The sequence below is a fragment of the Ursus maritimus genome, unplaced genomic scaffold (genome assembly GCF_017311325.1).
Source record: "Ursus maritimus isolate PB19 unplaced genomic scaffold, ASM1731132v1 scaffold_1, whole genome shotgun sequence".
Classification (NCBI taxonomy): domain Eukaryota; kingdom Metazoa; phylum Chordata; class Mammalia; order Carnivora; family Ursidae; genus Ursus; species Ursus maritimus.
This window is the reverse complement of record NW_024423343.1, coordinates 88,595,974-88,615,492: the sequence shown is the minus strand read 5'-3', so window position 1 is coordinate 88,615,492 and position 19,519 is coordinate 88,595,974.

The window sequence follows — 19,519 nt, the reverse complement described above, 5'->3', positions numbered from 1 at the left end:
CACTGTCCAAACTTACAGGGTACATAAGGACGGGGAGCAGGATCACACAAGACTCACCCCAAACCAGTCGATCTTAACCACTACAGCCTACTGCCCCCCATCCAAGACCCTTTATCCTAGATGTTTGAAAAGTAGCTTCGAACACGTAGCCTGGAGCCTGCCCAGAAAAGGGTCCAGCCGAGGGAGAACTGAATCCAACAAACACATTCATTCAATTTGGCATGATAGGCTTTTTCTGTCTGGATCTAATATGATGTTATGCTTGTTTGAATGGCCTTCCTGACCCCTAAATCTCTTAGCAAAAGTCGTCAACAATCAGGCTCAGTCAGCTGGGGACTGAGTTTAGAAGAGACACAGCAGGTGTCAGGGTTGAAATTGATGAGTTCTAAAGGTCAACAGAAGTCCTGGGAGACCGATATTAAAGAATACAGGGGAGATGGGGGGGGAGATGAAAACTGTTAATTCAGCAAGTCTTAGTAAATAAGAAATAGCAAACTGAAGGGGATGCATCTGGATTCTAGATCAAAGGTTGTTCACGTGGAAGGTAATCACAAGCAGATGAACTGAGCCTAAAGCAGGAGTGGCAGGCTGGTGGTGATGGGGTTTGCACTGACACAGGCTTCCAGATCTGAGCCTAAAGCAGGAGTGGCAGGCTGGTGGTGATGGGGTTTGCACTGACACAGGCTTCCAGATCTGAGCCTAAAGCAGGAGTGGCAGGCCGGTGGTGACGGGGTTTGCACTGACACAGGCTTCCAGATCTGAGCCTAAAGCGGGAGTGGCAGGCTGGTGGTGATGGGGTTTGCACTGACACAGCCTTCCAGATCTGCAGTCTATTCATTTTGTATGAATGTGTGAGTGGTATGTATCTAGAACAGACAGAACTTAAACAATGAATACCATGAAGCATCAAAACCAGAAACAGATATTTGGGCAGTGTCATGTGCTGGATGACGCAGAAGGGCCTGGCACCCCCCTGAAAGACTTTGCAATAGAAACAAGCTGCCTGTTGCATCAGGGCATGACCCCTGCAGTTGGATAGACCCGGGAGAACCTGACCTGAACACCTGCTAGCTGTATGACCTTGGGCAAGTTACATCAACTCTCTGAGCCCTTGTGCTCTTACCTGTAAAGTAAGGATGTGATTTTTCTTGTATATTTGTTGTTGGATTGAGTAAGACAGTGGCATAAACGTCATGCACAGTTCTTGGCACACCGCATGACCTCAACATTTCCTTGCCTTCCTGTGTCATCTTGTTCTTTTATCTCTGGAATGGAAATACATTCAAACTTTTTTTTTTGTAATATGCAGCAGATTCAGTATCACTTAAATTTTAAAATATTACCGGTGATTAGATGTAATAATATATGTAAAAGTGTTTTGAAAATTATAACGTAGTAAATGGCTCTAAGGTATCATTATTTTAATTACATAATTATACAGGAGCAGATCCTACCTCATAACGCCGACTATTCCCTCCTGTTGCCGACTCTCATATCTACATTCCTAGGACAAATAAATCCCTGAGGGCTCCTTTTCTTCAGGGACACTTCCAAATCTCCATTCTCCTTTTCCAAAACAAGGTACCTTCCTGGAAAATTGCTCCTTCCTCTTCCTACTTCTCCTTACTGGCCCTTGGGACAGATTTATGCTCTCTGTCTCTGTGAGGGGGATCTGGCCTTGAACGTAGGCCAGAGGGGTGGAGCGGTGGAAACGATGTCTGTGAAATCAGCAGTCACACTTTGAAATCTTGGAGAGGCAGAACGTGATGAATATCATTCTAGAACCTAACTGCCCTCATTCAGACCCTAGCCTTTTATAAGCTGTGTGACCTCAGACAAGCTACCTGACTTCACTATGCTTCACGGATGAAACGGGGATAGTAATAGCAGCACACTTTACAGGGTTGTGGCGGTAATCAAGTGAGCTAACCTAGTGGAACTAGTTAACATACTATGTTACCTATCGTTAATATTAGCTCAGTGCTGCTTCTATGCTACATAGTCTTGGATAAAGTGGCTAAACTTGGAGCTTATCAGCTCATCTGTGAAGTAAAATAAAGCTTGCCTGATATGAGGAGAAAGTAAATTTGCTGCCAGGTAGCTGGAATCATTCTCTAGGTTAGTCTGTGTCAAGGAAGGTGCTAGATTGAGTCCAGTTGCTTTCCAAAGACAATATGTATGGGTCCCCTTTTAGCTTCTGCTTTCCGTGGCTGGAGCACTTATTTTACCCGGGTTTGGCCAGCTACCCACTCTTAATTTGGATGCTTGCTCTTCCTCTCACCTGGAGATCATGAGCTGTTGCCCAGCTGTGGGCAAACAACCTCTCACTTGCTGACTATCTGCTTCCATGCCCCTATGGTGGTTGGGATTGGGACTCTGGATTAGATTTCAGGAGAAGTTTTCTAACCTGAACAAAGGAACTCTGCACATGGTGGATCCCAGATTGCTACAGTTCCCATCCAAGGACGTGCTGAGGGGCCCCACAGTAAATGAGAATAATTTCCCTTCTACTTGCTATGAGTATGTTCTTTGGGTCTCCTGGAAACTGGATTTAGGTTAAGTTGGGTATCCCTAGACTCTGGTGATAGTGTTGCCATAGGAGGACCTCAATCTCTCTCTGATTTCTAACCATCGTTAGTACTGAAATAACCATTCTATTTCTGTGTTTGATGTGGTCACTCAGACTGGAAAGGGGGCATTTTTCTTCCTCCCCAGCCACTGGATGTGCTGGCCTGCTGAAGACCATGGTCAATGTGGACAGACTTCCTTACAGACAGCAGCTGTTTCCTTGCCAAAGTCTCTAGGGCATATTCCCTCCTTCGTATGAGCTCAACATCCCTGGCACTTTGGGCCCCTGCTTTCTGTCGCTGTCCATATCTTGTCAGTCATCTAATAAGTGTGGATTCTCTGATGTCTCTCACTTTTCTGAATTCTAAATGTTGCTCTCTCTCTATTCAGTTGCTTTTCTAGCTATGACCACACTAGATTTATCTTCCTGAAGCAACAGTTCTGATGACTCCCTCCTACAGCCTTCCCGTTGTCCTTATGCAGAGGTGATTTGCGACAAATTTAACGAGGCTTAATGCTGAGGGCTACTCACTGGCCGGAAATCCAGTATCACGTTCATGGGGTCATACGCTGTTGCAAAAGTAGCAAAAGTAAGATATTTTCACCCAAATAAAACCACCATGTCTTTCTGCTTGCTGATGTACCCCTCTTTGTCAGGAGGTGATGGAGCCGGAGGAATATATTGGATTTTATAACAGGAATTTTCACTGAGAATATATTTCAATCCCATTTAGCAGCATATAACCTTTTTGGTTCACAATCATATTATGTACTTTTCCTAAATTTTGTGATTTTTTGGAATCTGTCAGCCTTTACAAATTTATAACATGTTGTTCATTTGTATCCTCCTTTGAAATAACCATTCACTTTGTACCCGATTTTGTATAAAAACTCTTATGAGGGTACCCAATCATCTAAGCTTCAAGCTAAAAAAATGGATCTACTCCTGCTTATATTATATTAAAAAATACAATTCATTTGAGACTCAGGTCCCTTTCTTCCGGGCCTGTCATATTTTTCCCACATTTTCCCAACCCCCTGTTCCCCTACTGCCAGCCTAGGACTTCTACTCCTCTTGCTTCCCCTCAAATCTTTGTGTGGGTCTCTAAACTCTACTTACCCTTCTGAACCTCAGCCACGTTCACGTCAAGGATGAAGCTCACAGTTACTGTTTTCTTATGCCAGGCAGTGTCCACACCTTGGCTTTCGTTCTTACGACCACCACGAGGCAAGCATCGATGGGTATGCTCATTCTGTAGATGACGAAACAGAGCTTCTGTGAGGTCAGCCTGCCCGGGGTCCGAGAGTGTCTGCTCGTGCCCTGTGGCAGCGCCGCTGAAGAGTAGCTGCTCCCGGGGCTCCCGGGTGGCTTAGTTAAACCGCCAACTCTCGATTTCCGTTTACGTCATAATCTCAAGGTTGTGAGATCGAGCCCCATGTCAGGCTCCGTGCTCAGCGAGGAGTCCGCTTGAGAATCTCCTCCTCGCCCTCTGCCCCCCGCCCCACTGGCTCTCTCTCTCTTGAAAATAAATGAATAAATCTTTTTAAAAAAGATAGCTGTTCCCTACATCTGTCCAGAGATATCTCTGAGCCTCAAAGTACTGATAGCATCTACCTTGTAAACAGCCAGCTGCCTGTGTTGTTACGTAACTATCTCACAGGCACACTTCTTACTCTGTCCTCCTTCATCCACCGCAACCAGAGTGTATTAACCTAGAAACCTGGCATGAAATCCTCTGCTCCCTTTAGATGCAAACCTGTGTGTGCACACCCATCTGTGCTTGCTGCACAGAGGTATACGTGAAATGTCCAATTCGAGGGCTAAAATAAAACTGGCTGAAGGGACAGCTCAATTGCATTCACAAGAGCTGGAAACCGTGAGCATAGGTGTCTCTGTCCTACTATGCTAATACCAGAATGGAAGATGGAAGTGAAAAGATGTGTATTTCTTTAAATCCACAATGTCAAAAAATATGTCCTAAAAATATTACTCACAGAGAAGCACAATTGACATGTGTCAGGATGCTGACAGCTCCGTGTGGGTGATTAGATCAAGAAGGAATCTCTTAGCTGTTAGAATATAGTTGAAAAATTATGTAGGGATTTTGAAATCAATTTCCATCCTTCAAACTGAAAAATGCAAATTTTTCAAACCCAATAAGGATACAAGGATAATGAGGAATAACAAACATATTGCACATCAGAATGATTATTCTGCGCTTTTTTTTTTTTTTTAATCTCTCTTTTGGTACCTAGTTATCCATAGGTTGTTTCATGGACTATTGGGAGTGAGAATTTGGGAGTGAGAATTCAAATTTTCATTCCCTTCTTTTTTTTCTCCCTTTCCCTCACACCCGCCACCTCATCATTAATGTACTAAGATGATGGAATGATGGATTGCTTTGTTTCCATACACAAGTTATAGTATCTGCCTCCACGGCATATGTTGGAAAGATTCCTCTGGCATCTGGGCATTGGTGAGTCATTTCATCACGAATCTCAGGGTTATAAGAAATGTTAGGTATTATATACTGCAAAATGTTTCATTAAAGTAATAACCATAGTTTAGTGTGTTAAACATTATATCAATCATACTTCAATTCTTTTTCAAAGAAAATCTATTCACAAGGAGAAAACTTAGGTTTAAGTCGTTAGATAATTATTAACATTTACTAAATGCTTATTATACACAAGACAGTGTTCTGAGTGTCACGTATGTTAACATGCTCCATCCTCAGACAATGCTGAGAATAGTACTTGTGAAGCAAGTACTACCGTCCACATTGTACAGATGAGACCACTGAGGCCAGAAGAGCTTTAATGACATGCCAAGGTCATACAGCTAGCAAGTGGCAGACCGGGACTGCACACCAGGCTGAAAAGCTCTAGAAACCACCACTTTGCCCCAAATAATGCATCTATTTTGAGTCTTTGAACTTTTTTAGTTCCAGAGTCTATTTTCTTAGTTATACGGTTTCAGTCCTCTTTCCAATTACTTGCAAAAGGTTATTAAGCCTCTGCTGGAACCCCTGTTATTGCAGGGGAAGGGGGAAGTGGCTGCTTCTGGAGAAAGTTCGTGCTATTTTTGGACAGCTCTGTTGTTAAAAAATTCTTCCTTACATTGAGCTAAAAATCTACCACCCCATTACCTGTGTGAAGACAGTGGGCTGGTAGAAAATGTCATTAGATATGAGGCTAGACAGGAAGGTAAAGGCCAGAGCGTGAAGTGCTTTGAAGACCACATGGGCGTCTAATGCTGATATGAAGACTGAGCCCCTGGTAAATGTCCCGCTGTTAAGACGTATTTCCCCACCTGCTCCTGAAATGACAGCTTTTCCAACTTCAGTAGAGGAATTTACATTTATCTATCTTGCATTTGACGTTGTTGGTTTCCACTCACTATTCCAATATAAAGATATTTTTGTCTCCTGATTCTGAATTTTTCCTGTATTAGCTACTTCTTTCAGCTTTCTACGTTTGTCAGTATTTTTATTCAGGCTATTGACAAGCTCCCAAGGAAGATCGTACTGCATGTTGCCTGAAAATTAGAATTGAAATTGTCGGTCACCACTAAGCCGTAGCATTCTTGTGTCGTAATAGAACATTGGCCATCCTCTTCCCTTTTTCTCACCCTGCAGAATCCTGGGTGCCTTAGCAGCCAAATGACCACTAGGGACTAAACAGTGAAAATCATAAAATTTTGACTACTGTAGCCAGGGAGGGTGTTTAATGCTGCTACATAGGAAACAAAAGGGTATTTACATGCCTGCTTAATAGAGAATCAATATTAAGCTATGATCTAATTGGAAAGTTCTTCTTTGCATATCAAAAGAAAAGATGTTCATTTAAGAGCCTTGAGGCACCTGGGTGGCTCAGTCTGTTAAGCATCTGCTTTCAACTCAGGTTATGATCTCAGGGTTCTGGGATTGAGCCCTGAATTGGGCTTCCTGCTTAGCAGGGACTCTGCTTCTCCCTCTCTGTCTCTATTTCTCTCTCTCTTTCATGTCCTTGCATGTGCTCTTTCTCTCTCAAATAAATAAAATATTAAAAGCAACAAAACTACCCACTGCCACAGCTTTATGAACAACATGAAATCAACTGGGCAGAACACAGAACAAATGCATGAGGTCAAGAAAGTACAAAGATACTGACCCAAGAAAGCGAAAAGAGAGGCCATTCATTCCTGGCCATCAAATATCCCACAGCAGGCAGCCTGGCTTTTTGCAGACCATGTGGAGGAAGAGCCCTTCTTGGAAACACCTGGTAAAAGACTCTGTTACTTAAAATCTTTCAGTGGTTATAGTTATAGAAGAAGTTATAGTTATAGAAGAAAAAAAATCTCTGCAATTACAACAAAGATTGTGATACAAAGAAGCAATCATCCCAGCCCTTGAGAAGGACCCAGAGGGATGCAGCCCACAAAGGAACTTAACAAATTCTGCTGGCAGAAAGAAGAAACTCAGAGCTAAACCAAACAAAAGCCATTCCCACAGCAGTCCCTGCTGACCTGGGATTCACCAGATACTAGCAGAGACAATATGAAATTTAAGAGTGTGCCATTTATAACTTTTTACTTTAATATATGCAATTATTCTCAAATTACTTTTCACTACACTACATATAGTTTTCATTTCAAAGCAGCCCATCTATTCTATTTTCTCATAAAGTACCCAATTATTAAAAATTAATAACAGCTTCCTGTATCATGTCAGAGAGATATCTGGTCTGAACTAACCCAAACTAAAAATCACATTTAAGATTCACATTTATGACTTTCGGGCTTCACATGAGCAGACCAGATGAGCAGTGTTGTCTAGGCTGCTTATTTTCACCATACGTAGCTGAATGACCAAGCAAAACTCAATTTTGGAAGGCAGGGTTTGCCTCATTTCTGGAGACAGTCGACGCTCGGAGCAAGGTGCCCACTGAGGTGCCGTAGCCCGTGTGAGTCTCTTCCTGCCAAGCCCCAGTGATCCCACGGGAGGACTTGTCCACAGTAATAACAAGGACAGTTACAACTTACACGGCACACAGTATGTGCCCTCACTTAAAGCAGTGACTTGAATATACTCCTTTCTGAGTTCTCAGAGTAACTCTTTGGCATAGGTTCAATCATCCCAATTTTATATTTGAAGAAACAGCAGTTCAAAGACTTTAAGTGTCTTTTTTTAAAAGTCAAATAACTGAAATATGATGGGACCTGTATCTGCTTTTTACCGTGTAGTCATTTGCACGCTTGCTGCGATTTTTAGATTTTACTACCAATTCCTTTCCAAGTTTTTGTTTGTTTGTTTGTTTTTTCTCACGGTACTTCCAGGGCTGTGATTCTGTTTTTACTCCCTGCCTTTTATGGACTGCTGTTGGCTCACTAGTCTGCCTTCACAGAGTGTTTTAGAGAATTGCATATCTCAGAGCGAAGGCCACCCTTAGCTTTTGGGAAAGGTATGAATGCAGGCCCACATTCTAAATATTTACAGACGAAGCTAACAAACTGTTTAATGAAATATGTTCAATGCTTGACAAATATACCTTTATAAAGACCAAGAAAGCCATGTTTGAGTTCCAAAAGAGACAGGTCCTGGACCCCAGTAAGCCTCTTCTCTCCACTTCTAGTTCCACTGTACTGAGAAGTCCCCTCATGTTCACCACCCTGGGCCTAGGTGCTGGTGGTGTGATACATCCTAGCGAGGGTAGACCAGAGATGCAAGCTGTGTGAACCTCGAAAATGGTTTGGGGGCCATTTGGGCAAAGAATTCGGGGATTCTGGGTACCTGCATCATGGTCTGGGAGGGGAAGGTGCTAATTCTAAGGCCATGTTCCATTGGCCTCATGGACCTTATTTCATGGCAAGGGGCATACTGAAATTAGTCCGGAGAGGGATCTTCTTAGATGGCAATATTGCGTGAAATTTCTCCAAATCCTGGCTTCTCTCATTGAGACCCATTGACGTAATGAATCACTGGACCAAATGCCAGACAAACTGCTTTGCAAGTCAAGCTGGTCTTTTAGAGCCAATTCCCTTCACCTTTTTAGAATCATTCCCTTCCAAGTACCCAGTGCTTTTCTGCAGGTCCAAGCCATCCATTCGCGGAGCACGTAATGCGAAAAATTCATTCTCCAAAATATGTTACCTTTCCTAAGGGACCTTATGTATTTTATTTTAAAAGAGGCTGCAATTTAAACCAAAGAAATAAATTTCCTAATGATGGAATTTCTAGCAACAGCAGAAATATATTTGGGGACAGGGATTTTCTTGACATAAATCTGCATTAGTTTCCTAGGGTTACCATAACAAATAACCACAAACTTGGTGGCTTACAACAACAGAAATGTATTTTCTCACAGTGTGGAGACCAGAAGTCTGAAATCAAGGTGTCAGCAGAGCCACGCTCCCTCTGAGGACTCCTGGGGAGGATCGTCCTGCCTCTTCCAGGCCCTGGTGGTGGCAGGGGTTCCTTCTCTCTGGGGTGCTGCCTCGCTCCCATCCACCTGCATCTCCCAGGGCCTTCTCCTCTCTGCCTCAATCTCCCTCGGCCTTTTTAAGGACACTTATTAGATTTTGGGTCCGTCTGGATAGTCCAGGATGACCCATCTCAGGATCCCTAAGTTAATTCCATCTGCAAAGACCCAGTCTCTAAACAAGGTCACATTCACAGGTTCTGGGAGACTTGTCTTTTGGGAATCACCATTGCACTCACTACACTATCTGGACAGCATTCTTGTGCATGCGCAGAGGGAAGGGCAGCCAGCTGCAGGCCCAGGAGGCAGGGGGCGTTAGCCCAGCACTGGGACAGGCCTCCTCACAGGAGATAAACTTCACTTCTGACAGAGAGATGGGACAGACAGCCACCACATTTGAGAGAACGAAGAGAAGGTTATGGCACTGCTTTTAGGAAAGTCTTCGTCAGACTGAAGCTCAGGAAAGAATAAATCATCTCTCCTTACTTTTCAAACCTCTTCACTTCATCACAGCCGTAATTGGAGATTATATGAGCTTAAGGTCCACCACTGACATTCTATGCGTTTATTTCTCCCCTTAGGCAAGGGAGAAATCCCTTTTTTATCCCTGTTTTAAGGACTGTTACTAACTGACTGCCTATTATGTCCTAAGAATTTTAACTATATTACTTCATTTTATCTTCATAACAGCCCTCTAGGGAAGACAGTAATATTCACACCCATTACACAAATGTGAAAACCGAGGCCCTGACATTGTGTAACCGGCCAGGATCCCATAGCTCGGAATCAAAGGTGCTAAGAGCCACAGAATCCATGCTCTTTCTAGGACTCCCCTGCCCTGGGATCAGTCTAGATCAGCCCTACCCCTTTAAACAGATAGTGTTAATCGGGCCAACTTTCCTTTTCTGAAAGAGCAATGAAGCATCCTTTACTAGCAGCTAGAGAAGCCCAAGGCTAAGGAATCGTTCTTTTTGCTTACACTATACTGCCACCTAGTGGATAAATAATTAATGTCAGAAGATACCCTTTCTGGCACCTTAAATTTTTGGTACTGGTAATTCGTTTGTATTTAAATTTTGCTTTTTAGGGTCTTAAGGAGGGCACTTGTTGGGATGAGCATTGGGTGGTATATGTAAGCGATGAATCACTAAATTCTACACCTGAAACCAATTTTACCATATATGTTAACTAACTAGAATTTAAATAAAAATTTGAAATAAAAAAAGTTTTTTAAATTGAGAACCTATCAAAATCAACATCAAATTCCCACCCCTGCCTCCATATACACATGTACACTCCTTCTGTACAACTGTCTCACATATATTTATATGTCGTGTAACAGGGAAGTGAAAGAATTAGACCCACCTTCCATACTTGGATCATGACTGCAAATGTGCAATAGTTAAAATCACAAGCAAAAACATGTGCTCTCCAAACTTCCCCCTAATGAAATTGTGACCCTTTGGCACTGACTAATTTGACTAAAATTTTAGGGAGGAGTTCAGGCAGAAATGACTAATAGGTTTATCTTTAATTATTTTTTACACCTAAAACCACAATTTCTATCCACCACAAACAGCTTCTATACTGAGTGCACGGCAGAGCTGACTCTAGACTGGTGGTGTCCAGGGAGCCGGCTGTGGGAGTAAGACTGCCCTGTAGGTAACACAATGATGAATGCCTCCATATGAATGTGAAAAGAAGGTGCTGCTCCTATCACCCCATTATTAAATATACATTGTAAGGTATCTAAGACACTTATTAGGGAGCACCTGGGTGGTTCAGTTGGTTAAGCATCCAACTCTTGATTTTGGCTCATGTCATGATCTCAGGGTTATGAAATTGGTCTCCACGCTGGACTTGGAGCCTTCTTAAGATTCTCTCTCTCCTACTCCTTCTGCCCCTCCCCGGTCTCTCTCTCTCTCTCTCAAATAAATAAATAAACACTTATTAGTATTAGTCTTTTAATCCTGCTGTAATGAATTACCACCAATTTAGTGGCTTAAAACAACATAAGTTTATTATCTCACAGTTCTGGAGGTCAGAAACCTTAAAAGGGTCTCATGGGCTAAAATCAAGGTGTCAGCAAGTCTGCATTCCTTCTGGAAGCTCCAGGGGACTATATGTTCCCTAGGCTATTCCAGATTCTAGAGACAGCCTTAAAGTCAGCAGCACTGGCCCCAGGCCTACTCGCAATGCCATCTCTCCAAACTCCCTCCTTTGTCTCCCTTTTCTGTTCTGCAGGGCCCTGTGATGCCACTGGACCTACCAGAGTAACCCAGGTTAATAATCAATTTCCCTGTTTTAAGGGCAAATGATTAACAGCATCAATTATAGCTGCTACCTTAATGTAATATAGTCTCAGTTTCCAGGAATTAAGCATGGACATCTTGGGGATGGGGAAGGCATTCGGTCTCCTTTCCCTTCCTACCCCGTCCCCCACTTCACAAACTGCAAGGGCCTTGTAAGCATGCATGAGGACACATCTACCCGGAAATTCCACCTGCACTTTGGCCAGCACATTTAATAGTAGATAAGAGCATAGATTCAGACAGACTTCAGTTTAAATCCCAGATCCTTCCCCGATGTGAAAACTTGCGTATGTTACTTAGCATTTCTACACTCAGTTTCTTCATCCCTAAAATGGGCATAATATCTGCCTCGTAGTATTCTTGTAAGGCTTAAATAAGTCTCCAAAGAGCACTTAGCAGAGCATGTGGCATACACGAGCATCTCGGATTGTCTGAAGGAATAATTTCTGAGAATGAGGATTTTCCATTCAATCTTCAAAGGGAGAGTAACTAACCACCTAACTGAGCACCGCATTGGATACTTGGGGCACAGGGAAAGGGCAATGCCTGTCTTCACCCAGTTAACATTGTCCAGTTCAGTAGAATCCGAGACCAAGACATGCTGTCTTGTGAGGTTCTTCTAAAACAGGTAAATGAAGGCTTCTGTTGTACCTTATGTATCGGGATAAACTTTGCCCCGTCAGACATTCCAGGTGGGGAGCATCCGAAGAGAACATACAAGAGGAAGACACTGTTTCCTTCGTTCTTTCCTATCCTTTGTTGTCCAGAACATGTATGCCAATGTCAGTACTTCAGTGACTGATTATATATTGTATGATACACAGAAAGATGATCTTCTTTTTAAAAAAAGATTTATTTAATAATTTGAGAGAGAGAGAGTGCACAAGTTGGGGGGGGGGCAGAGGGAGAGGAAGAGAGAATCCTAAGCAGACTCCATGCAGAGCGTGCAGCCTGATGTGGGACTTGATCTCATGACCCTGAGATCATGACCTGAGCCAAAACCAAGAGTCAGACACTTAACTGATTGAGCCACACAGGTGCCCTGAAAGATGGCCATTTTGCCTAAAGCTGAGGGCAGCAACGTTGTGTGTGCGTGTGTGTGTGTGTGTGTGTGTGTATTGCTACCATACACAAACATATGCCATCAAGTTATACTAAAATCGATTTTTGCCCTAATAAGAAGTAAATTTGAGGCAATGAAATTAAAATGTTTTTAAAACCTTCTTATGACACTACAATTTATTTTTAACGAAGTTCTGAAATAATGAATTAAAAATTGCCTTGGTTACAAGCCACCCATACACAATGTACTTAGGATGTAAAAAAAAGTCATGCTTTTAGATGGGCTAAATCTATGTCTCCTATAATCTTGTTTTAATAATAAATTTACTCAGGAACATGTTCATTAGAGAAAGTAATTTCTGCAACTTCAGTAAATATGTCTGAATTTGTAGTATCTAATACATTTTTACTATTTTATTTTAGGATTTTACGTAACTCTTTGACTATAATGCATGAATTCCTTGAATATAAGAACTATGGAGTAAAATGCTATTTGCACATTAAAACTATAGAAAGGATGCCAAAACTCCAAGTTTTACTTTTATCCCTATGATCTTTTTGATTCCCCAGCTTCCCTGATAGGATTAGGAAACAGAACACTTCCCTCCAGGACTATCAGACCTTGGAACAAATGGGTGAGACACGGCCGTGACCAGTCCTTCCTGGGTTTGCCCATCCTCTCACTCAGGCGAGTACACTGAGAAGGTCACTGCATTTTGGATGTGGTTACAGCTCTTCTCCTGAGGCACCTCTGTAAAGCTCAGGAGCTGGAGGGCTACAGTCTGACTAGAAACCCTAGAACCTGCAACCATATTGCACCTCATGTTTGCACCAGCTTACTGTTCATTATACCCCAGGGACTTCAGCACGAGGACATTAAAGGCAGTGTGGCAAACCCAGCCTCTGTCCTGAGTTTACACAGCTTAGGTTAAGACTGACTTGGTGGGGAGGCAGTCAGGGCTTGGGTAATGAGGCTATGGCAGAGTGTACCTTGGAAAGAACATTCTATTAAGTACCTCCGTCAGAGACAGTCACGGAGCTCTGATTAGAGAAGTCTTCGACCCTCGGCTCCATGTAAATGCCAAGGCAAGCACAATAATTCAGTGTGACAAGACTGTCAGCTCAGTCCAGTTGGTGGTAGCAAAGGCCACATCCCAGCAGAGCTGGGAGTTAGGGAGCCCTGCCAGAGGCATGCTGGAACAGATTCACCCCAGAATCCATCATATTTTGTTCCTCTCACCTCACTGGGAAATTTTGAAAACTGAAGTCACATAGAGTTTAGCTTTTAGAGAGATGCAGCTAGTTCAATTCAGAACTTAGGTTGGACTGGTTGCTAATATTTATTTAGTACCTAATAAATGGCAAGCACTCTACTAAGAAATGTATATGCGTTATTTATTAACCACACTGTAAGGGTGGGTAGAATTAATCCTTGATGAATCTGAGGCCTAAAGAACTCCAATGACTTTCCCAAGTTCCCACGGAGAGTAAAAACGAGTATTGACACTCCCCTTGCATCTGTAACCCCTCTGGTTTTCCCTAAGTTATGTAGGAACACAGCAGTCAAATATATATAAACAAGAAAATAAAAAAAAGTAAATCCTAAACATATTTGACTATTCTAATTTTTATTTAGCTGAGAATCTCCTCAGACACAGTTTATCTTTGTCCTCTCTCCACCTTACATCACCTCATACTCTCCTTGCGAAGTTGTAGGAAATGATTCTGAGTCTCATTTGGACAGTTAATGGGATGGATTTTTATCAAGAGCACTCAAAATGTGTCAGGAACTATCATTTTCCCTTTGTTCTGGATGAGATCATTCAGGTAATAACAGATTTATCAAACAAAATAATAAAAGAGGAGATGAGCAAGTGGGTGCAACAATTGTTAAAAGTAACCAGTGGGAGAAAATAGGAGTGAGTGGAATATTTTACCCCCCCCCCATGAGATTAAGGAAGACAACTGTGTGATAACTCATATCACATGTCATATATTAGTTATGACAAAATTTCTTAGTTTCTTCTATCAACAAGTTGGATGAAAATTTCATTTCTATTCTGTGATTTTTTAAATTCCTACAATCAACAGAAAGGGATCAATGAATCTTTGTGTCAAGCTTCTGTGAATGAGTCTAGAAAATAAAGAAGGTTGTTTTGAAGTAGATTCTTAATGTTTTCCCACTTGTTGACCTGGATTAAAGGTGAAACTCACTTGTCCCATTATGATGCATTTCTCTCTTTTATAATGAGAAGGTGATGAGGAGGAGAAATCCATTAACACATAACAGGGACCAGAATGTATCATAAAATATTAGCTAATTCTTTCCTTTTCCTGGTAATAGATGTTTGGAACAGTTTCTCATTTATTTAAGAAATAGGCTACATTAGTTTCAAGGCCCTGTGACTCAGTGTTCTATAATTTACATAGACCCGGTTCTAAGCTAAGGTGCTTACTGCTGCTAAAGCCATTAATTTTTTTTGGATGATTAAAAACAAGAGCTAAGGATTAGCAGTAATTAAACATCTCTTAGAAAAGGTCAGTGGTACAAGGAAATGGTTAATTACACTGAAAGAACAAGAAGAAAGTTGAAGAGAATGTATTTTTTCAACCACGAAACTGAGTAAAAGCCATCCAAGCTGGGAGATTTACTAATTCATAGCAATTAAGTAGCTAATTAGAAGTCTGTAATTATCTTTGCCACTTCATTAAGAACTCTGTACAGATTTCCCAGTATAATTTGTTGGAAACCCTACTTCCCTTGGTTATTGGGATTTTATGAGGAAACTGCTTTCAATGTATTAAAGGAGTGTCTCATTAAAACTTTGCTCAGCCATCCGTGGAAACGCAAGTTGATTCCTGAGAGTCTAACAGTTCTGGGCTTACTGGCAAAGTGTGACTTAAAGGACCCAGGAGAGCACAAGTAACCTTCTACTTCCCAGTCTCAGGGTGGGTACTCACCCACTGCTCAGGTATGGCCTCATTACTTACACAGGTACCCATTCTTACTGGCTGCGGCACTGTTCTGATTGGCCATTGTCCATGCTGTATTCGTTTTTAAACATTACAAACATCACTTGTTCTGCTAATGGGTGATTACCCGTAGGGAAATCTAGAACCCCTGACAAGATACTGACACCAGGTCACCTATCTTGGCAATAACATAGGAACTCAACCTTCCTTCTATCTGTGACTATAACAGCCCAAACCTATGAAGACAAGTCCCCTCAAAAAAGGTCAAAAGACCAAAAGGTCTACTTTTCTGTGTTTTACTTGGCAGACTGGCCTGTGACCGTTATCTACGTTGTCAGCAAGGTTTCTCAGAGTGTTTGCAAATGTAGAGGCTACCGTGCTGTAAATGGGTAAATAACAAAACGGTCAGAGGACCAACCGTATCAGGTTATATAAGGAGAATAAAATAATGGATGTGTGTAACCTCTTAACTCTGGCGTAGAGAAAGCATTTTATAAATGGTGAGGAATATGAGGAGAGGCATTGCCCTCTGTTTTTCAGACAGATTACAATCTAATTTTTAACAATATATATTTATTCCCCAAATGAATCAACTATGATTTCTTAAGGAACTCATTATAGTTAGACATTATGGTTATTTTGAAATTTTTGCAATTATAAACACACTCATCGGGGCACCTGGGTGGCTCAGTCCTTAAGTGTCTGCCTTCAGCTCAGGGCGTGATCCCGGCGTTCTGGGATCGAGCCCCACATCAGGCTCCACCGCTGGGAGCCTGCTTCTTCCTCTCCCACTCCCCCTGCTTGTGTTCCCTCTCTCGCTGGCTGTCTCTCTCTCCATCAAATAAATAAATACAATCTTTAAAAATAAATAAATAAATAAATAAATAAATAAATAAATAAATAAATATAAAAAAATAAACACACTCATCATAAATATCTGAATGTCTAACCCTGTTTCTGCATTGTGGGTTATTCTTCATTCTTGATTATCCTCTACTTATTGATAATGTTGAGCTGCACGGCATACTGGACTTTAAGTTTAGAGATTTGTCATATTTGTAAAAAGGATTAATAAGAGCACTGCAGGGGCATGCCATAAGTGTGGGAAAAAATGATGCAGAAACTAAAAACCACAGAATTTTAGACTTCAGGTAGGAATAGAAACTGGAATTGAGAATTCAAGGAATAATTTAGATCACTTCATCAGAAAAAGGACAAGGACAGGGATATATACTAGTTTACTTGCAGACAATAAACAGATAAATTTTGCTGGAATGAACGGTTCATTCATATGCAGAAATAACAGGGCATCAGTGGAGAATAAAAAGTAGGTAGGGACCAGATAGGAAAACAGCTTCAGGATCAACTAAGACATCTTGGCTTTATTATCCAGGCCACTGGAAGAAAAATCAAGATTTCTGAGGATGAGACTGACATGTCAAAAAGCATTATAGAAATCTGTGAGTTTTAGATGGTAAGTGGGATGTAGACTGTAAGTGGTTAAAAATGCTGGAAGCCATTGATTTGTCATTTAGAATTTAGAAGTGATTTGCTATACAAAAGAAATATTTAAAAGAAATAACTATAGTTCTTATTTTCTGTAATAAGAATGTTGGATTAAATATAATATTTAAAAATTGACATGTAAAATAGAAAATAGCCATACATAATAGTTTTAGTACTTACTGTGTGTCAGGCAGTGGGTGAAGTGCTTTACATTTTGTATGTCATTTAACCTCCCAAAAAACCTGTGTGGTAGGAATTATGGTTATCTCACCTTTATAGAAGAGGAAATCGTTCAGAAAGGGTAAGTATCTTATTTCATGCAGATAATAAGTGACACAGCCAGGATTTAAGCCTGGTTCTACCTGGCTCTAGGGGATACACACTATCTTCCTTCAAGTATGGACTCATTCTGACAAATATGATTTATTTACTAAAAGAACCAAGGTAAAGGTTGGTTCCAGGGGAAATGGAAATGAGGAACAGATATAAGATACATTACTAAATTGAATTCCAGAAGAGAGATGAAGATGTCAGGACAACTTCAAGTGTTTGACTCTAGGATACAAGGAGAGCAGTAGGACCACTAACAGAAATAGTAAAAATGAGAGAGCGTGCTGGTTCCCAGTAATTAAGTTTTTTTAACAACAATATAACAGTATGGGTTTATTTTAGAGCAAAGTTCAAGTTTTATGATTGCTTCCCTTGAACCAGCAATTCCCAAAATAATGTAAATAGGTGTTAAATAATGTGTTGCTAGATAGTGGCTTGATCATAGACCTTCCCCTCCCTTCTTCCTGAGATAAGAATACCCAGCAATAACTAAATATACCATTTGGTGTATTAGCTCAACTACTGTGGGCATTGGTGCTCTGCCTCAAAGCAATCCAGCTTCAATCATTTAAAATTTCTCCTACCAATGAAAGAGTTTATCTACTTCTCCTTTAGGTATTCCTGCCAATTAACAATCCCCATTCATGTAAACCAAAACCCCCATCAACTCTTCAACTGTCTTGTACTTAAATATGAACAGAAAACCAAGAATCTATAGTCATGCAAGAAAAGTTGACAACACGATACAAAAGCCAAAGTAAACAAAAAATGAAGGAAGGTTGAAAGGGCAGGCAGGTGACTAGAGAAAGTAGTTAATTCAAAGAATAAGACACAAAATAAATTTTTTTAAAAAAATTGATGCTTTTACTATCCTCAGAGAGCCCAGAAGATATTGAATTTATAAAACCAACATTATAGACCTTATAAGTCATCGGTTCTAATGTCTTTTGTGGATAGTTTATTAAAAAGAAAAAATATTTCAAATTGTTGAATCACTGTCTTGCACACCTGAAACTAGCACTCTGTGTTAATTATACTGGAATTAAAATTTAAAGAAAGAATATAAAAATATCTGGAGAAATGCTGGTGGCCTGAGGACTTTTGATATGAAAATTACAATATTAATTGTCAGAACCTTTTTAGAAAATACTATTGAACAACTATAACTGTGACCCAATGGAGGACATAGTTTTGATTTAAAGCATTTTTATGTATTTTTATTTTTTAAAGATTTTATTTCTTTATTTGACAGAGAGAGAGACAGCCAGCGAGAGAGGGAACACAAGCAGGGGGAGTGGGAGAGGAAGAAGCAGGCTCCCAGCAGAGCAGGGAGCCCGATGTGGGGCGTGATCCAAGCACCCTGGGATCACGCCCTGAACCGAAGGTAGACGCTTAATGACTGAGCCACCCAGGCGCCCCTAAAGCATTTTTATTTACCCCAAATTACATACCTAGGAGTGTTCACAGCCCTTCAAATAAAGCCAAAATTACAGGAAACTCAGTCCTACCAACCCCTTGAGAAGCCCTAGGATGTATTCTATGATCCTGGCAGGTCTCCTTTCGAGACACCACATTTGACAGGATGAAGAACCACAGTTCGTCCTAGACAATCTGCAGAGGTACAATGACGTTCAGCAGTATTCTTGTGAAGCACTCACAGTTCACGGACAGTCACTTGTTTCGGGCAATTAATCTAGAAAGTGAATTCCCTCTGTATCTGCAAGTCTTTGTAGCAGTAATATAAAAATCTAGATGTGGAATTTGGAGATGGGGATTCAAATTATAGCTGTTTACCACCTGACTTTAAACAAGTCCCTCACCACTCAACATGTGGTTTCTACCTCAAACATAAACGCAATAATATCTATGGCAAAACTTATTAAAAAATAAATAAAGATTTAAAATCACCATTTGTCATGGTGATTAGTGTATAGAAACTCTATTAAATTGAAGAGACTCTTTTTAGATAGATAAAAACTAAAATTTCCACATAAAAATCAAAGATCATTATATATCATTTTATCATCATCAAAAGATTGCCCATCATGTGTACATAGTATTTTATCTGACACCAAACAGGGCAGGCTTTATTGGAAAATCTTTGTGTTCTCCAATCCATCTCTTTTCCGTAAGAAAGTGGATATTAATTTTGAGCAGACAACCCCCAAACAAGTAAAAACAAATACACAACAAAAAATCTTATGGTTCTCACAATAGAAAATGAGATTTTCATAACTGAAACCCAAATTTTATCTCCAAGTTTATCATATTTGGACAATAATTATTTTATTTTCTCAAGTGTAAAATAA